This window comes from Symphodus melops (genome assembly GCF_947650265.1).
Source record: "Symphodus melops genome assembly, chromosome: 5".
NCBI classification, from domain to species: domain Eukaryota; kingdom Metazoa; phylum Chordata; class Actinopteri; order Labriformes; family Labridae; genus Symphodus; species Symphodus melops.
In genome coordinates this window covers 423,880-428,879 of record NC_136695.1, presented here as the reverse complement: position 1 = coordinate 428,879, position 5,000 = coordinate 423,880, and the positions used below count along the sequence as shown (strand labels likewise).

General features: G+C 36.7%; 1 protein-coding gene across 2 annotated transcripts in view; it reads left to right on the top strand.

Annotated features, from left to right (window-relative positions):
• pi4kb (phosphatidylinositol 4-kinase, catalytic, beta) overlaps positions 1-5,000 on the top strand; it is a 22,492-nt gene that overhangs the window by 15,308 nt on the left and 2,184 nt on the right. The window lies entirely within an intron of this gene.

Here is a 5,000-nt window from a genome sequence, read left to right as displayed (position 1 = left end):
ATGTTGTTGTTGTTTACAGGTGATGGTCTGTTACCTGTATAAACATGTTGTTGTTTACAGGTGATGGTCTGTTACCTGTATAAACATGTTGTTGTTGTTGTTTACAGGTGATGGTCTGTTACCTGTATAAACATGTTGTTGTTGTTGTTGTTTACAGGTGATGGGTCTGTTACCTGTATAAACATGTTGTTGTTGTTGTTTACAGGTGATGGTCTGTTACCTGTATAAACATGTTGTTGTTGTTGTTGTTTACAGGTGATGGTCTGTTACCTGTATAAACATGTTGTTGTTGTTTACAGGTGATGGGTCTGTTACCTGTATAAACATGTTGTTGTTGTTGTTTACAGGTGATGGTCTGTTACCTGTATAAACATGTTGATGATGTTGTTGTTTACAGGTGATGGGTCTGTTACCTGTATAAACATGTTGATGATGTTGTTGTTTACAGGTGATGGGTCTGTTACCTGTATAAACATGTTGTTGCTGTTGTTGTTTACAGGTGATGGTCTGTTACCTGTATAAACATGTTGTTGCTGTTGTTGTTTACAGGTGATGGTCTGTTACCTGTATAGACATGTTGTTGTTGTTGTTGTTTACAGGTGATGGGTCTGTTACCTGTATAAACATGTTGTTGTTGTTGTTGTTTACAGGTGATGGTCTGTTACCTGTATAAACATGTTGTTGTTGTTGTTTACAGGTGATGGTCTGTTACCTGTATAGACATGTTGTTGTTGTTGTTGTTTACAGGTGATGGGTCTGTTACCTGTATAAACATGTTGTTGTTGTTGTTTACAGGTGATGGTCTGTTACCTGTATAAACATGTTGTTGTTGTTTACAGGTGATGGGTCTGTTACCTGTATAAACATGTTGTTGTTGTTGTTTACAGGTGATGGTCTGTTACCTGTATAAACATGTTGTTGTTGTTGTTTACAGGTGATGGGTCTGTTACCTGTATAAACATGTTGTTGTTGTTGTTTACAGGTGATGGGTCTGTTACCTGTATAAACATGTTGTTGTTGTTGTTGTTGTTTACAGGTGATGGGTCTGTTACCTGTATAAACATGTTGTTGTTGTTTACAGGTGATGGTCTGTTACCTGTATAAACATGTTGTTGTTGTTGTTTACAGGTGATGGTCTGTTACCTGTATAAACATGTTGTTGTTGTTTACAGGTGATGGTCTGTTACCTGTATAAACATGTTGTTGTTGTTTACAGGTGATGGGTCTGTTACCTGTATAAACATGTTGTTGTTGTTGTTTACAGGTGATGGTCTGTTACCTGTATAAACATGTTGTTGTTGTTGTTGTTTACAGGTGATGGTCTGTTACCTGTATAAACATGTTGTTGTTGTTTACAGGTGATGGTCTGTTACCTGTATAAACATGTTGTTGTTGTTTACAGGTGATGGTCTGTTACCTGTATAAACATGTTGTTGTTGTTGTTGTTTACAGGTGATGGTCTGTTACCTGTATAAACATGTTGATGATGTTGTTGTTTACAGGTGATGGTCTGTTACCTGTATAAACATGTTGTTGTTGTTGTTGTTGTTGTTTACAGGTGATGGGTCTGTTACCTGTATAAACGTTGTTGTTGTTGTTTACAGGTGATGGTCTGTTACCTGTATAAACATGATGTTGTTGTTTACAGGTGATGGGTCTGTTACCTGTATAAACATGTTGTTGTTGTTTACAGGTGATGGTCTGTTACCTGTATAAACATGTTGTTGTTGTTGTTTACAGGTGATGGTCTGTTACCTGTATAAACATGTTGTTGTTGTTGTTTACAGGTGATGGTCTGTTACCTGTATAGACATGTTGTTGTTGTTGTTGTTGTTGTTTACAGGTGATGGGTCTGTTACCTGTATAAACATGTTGTTGTTGTTTACAGGTGATGGTCTGTTACCTGTATAAACATGTTGTTGTTGTTGTTTACAGGTGATGGTCTGTTACCTGTATAAACATGTTGTTGTTGTTTACAGGTGATGGTCTGTTACCTGTATAAACATGTTGTTGTTGTTTACAGGTGATGGGTCTGTTACCTGTATAAACATGTTGTTGTTGTTGTTTACAGGTGATGGTCTGTTACCTGTATAAACATGTTGTTGTTGTTGTTGTTTACAGGTGATGGTCTGTTACCTGTATAAACATGTTGTTGTTGTTTACAGGTGATGGTCTGTTACCTGTATAAACATGTTGTTGTTGTTGTTTACAGGTGATGGTCTGTTACCTGTATAAACATGTTGTTGTTGTTGTTGTTTACAGGTGATGGTCTGTTACCTGTATAAACATGTTGATGATGTTGTTGTTTACAGGTGATGGTCTGTTACCTGTATAAACATGTTGTTGTTGTTGTTGTTGTTGTTTACAGGTGATGGGTCTGTTACCTGTATAAACGTTGTTGTTGTTGTTTACAGGTGATGGTCTGTTACCTGTATAAACATGATGTTGTTGTTTACAGGTGATGGGTCTGTTACCTGTATAAACATGTTGTTGTTGTTTACAGGTGATGGTCTGTTACCTGTATAAACATGTTGTTGTTGTTGTTTACAGGTGATGGTCTGTTACCTGTATAGACATGTTGTTGTTGTTGTTGTTTACAGGTGATGGTCTGTTACCTGTATAAACATGTTGTTGTTGTTTACAGGTGATGGTCTGTTACCTGTATAAACATGTTGTTGTTGTTGTTGTTTACAGGTGATGGTCTGTTACCTGTATAAACATGTTGTTGTTGTTGTTGTTGTTTACAGGTGATGGTCTGTTACCTGTATAAACATGTTGTTGTTGTTTACAGGTGATGGGTCTGTTACCTGTATAAACATGTTGTTGTTTACAGGTGATGGTCTGTTACCTGTATAAACATGTTGTTGTTGTTTACAGGTGATGGTCTGTTACCTGTATAAACATGTTGTTGTTGTTGTTGTTTACAGGTGATGGTCTGTTACCTGTATAAACATGTTGTTGTTGTTGTTGTTTACAGGTGATGGTCTGTTACCTGTATAAACATGTTGTTGTTGTTGTTGTTTACAGGTGATGGTCTGTTACCTGTATAAACATGTTGTTGTTGTTGTTGTTGTTTACAGGTGATGGTCTGTTACCTGTATAAACATGTTGTTGTTGTTTACAGGTGATGGGTCTGTTACCTGTTTAAACATGTTGTTGTTGTTGTTGTTGTTGTTTACAGGTGATGGTCTGTTACCTGTATAAACATGTTGTTGTTGTTGTTGTTGTTTACAGGTGATGGGTCTGTTACCTGTATAAACATGTTGTTGTTGTTTACAGGTGATGGTCTGTTACCTGTATAAACATGTTGTTGTTGTTGTTTACAGGTGATGGTCTGTTACCTGTATAAACATGTTGTTGTTGTTTACAGGTGATGGTCTGTTACCTGTATAAACATGTTGTTGTTGTTTACAGGTGATGGGTCTGTTACCTGTATAAACATGTTGTTGTTGTTGTTTACAGGTGATGGTCTGTTACCTGTATAAACATGTTGTTGTTGTTGTTGTTTACAGGTGATGGTCTGTTACCTGTATAAACATGTTGTTGTTGTTTACAGGTGATGGTCTGTTACCTGTATAAACATGTTGTTGTTGTTGTTTACAGGTGATGGTCTGTTACCTGTATAAACATGTTGTTGTTGTTGTTGTTTACAGGTGATGGTCTGTTACCTGTATAAACATGTTGATGATGTTGTTGTTTACAGGTGATGGTCTGTTACCTGTATAAACATGTTGTTGTTGTTGTTGTTGTTGTTGTTTACAGGTGATGGGTCTGTTACCTGTATAAACGTTGTTGTTGTTGTTTACAGGTGATGGTCTGTTACCTGTATAAACATGATGTTGTTGTTTACAGGTGATGGGTCTGTTACCTGTATAAACATGTTGTTGTTGTTTACAGGTGATGGTCTGTTACCTGTATAAACATGTTGTTGTTGTTGTTTACAGGTGATGGTCTGTTACCTGTATAAACATGTTGTTGTTGTTGTTTACAGGTGATGGTCTGTTACCTGTATAGACATGTTGTTGTTGTTGTTGTTGTTTACAGGTGATGGGTCTGTTACCTGTATAAACATGTTGTTGTTGTTTACAGGTGATGGTCTGTTACCTGTATAAACATGTTGTTGTTGTTGTTTACAGGTGATGGTCTGTTACCTGTATAAACATGTTGTTGTTGTTTACAGGTGATGGTCTGTTACCTGTATAAACATGTTGTTGTTGTTTACAGGTGATGGGTCTGTTACCTGTATAAACATGTTGTTGTTGTTGTTTACAGGTGATGGTCTGTTACCTGTATAAACATGTTGTTGTTGTTGTTGTTTACAGGTGATGGTCTGTTACCTGTATAAACATGTTGTTGTTGTTTACAGGTGATGGTCTGTTACCTGTATAAACATGTTGTTGTTGTTGTTTACAGGTGATGGTCTGTTACCTGTATAAACATGTTGTTGTTGTTGTTGTTTACAGGTGATGGTCTGTTACCTGTATAAACATGTTGATGATGTTGTTGTTTACAGGTGATGGTCTGTTACCTGTATAAACATGTTGTTGTTGTTGTTGTTGTTGTTTACAGGTGATGGGTCTGTTACCTGTATAAACGTTGTTGTTGTTGTTTACAGGTGATGGTCTGTTACCTGTATAAACATGATGTTGTTGTTTACAGGTGATGGGTCTGTTACCTGTATAAACATGTTGTTGTTGTTTACAGGTGATGGTCTGTTACCTGTATAAACATGTTGTTGTTGTTGTTTACAGGTGATGGTCTGTTACCTGTATAGACATGTTGTTGTTGTTGTTGTTTACAGGTGATGGTCTGTTACCTGTATAAACATGTTGTTGTTGTTTACAGGTGATGGTCTGTTACCTGTATAAACATGTTGTTGTTGTTGTTGTTTACAGGTGATGGTCTGTTACCTGTATAAACATGTTGTTGTTGTTGTTGTTTACAGGTGATGGTCTGTTACCTGTATAAACATGTTGTTGTTGTTTACAGGTGATGGGTCT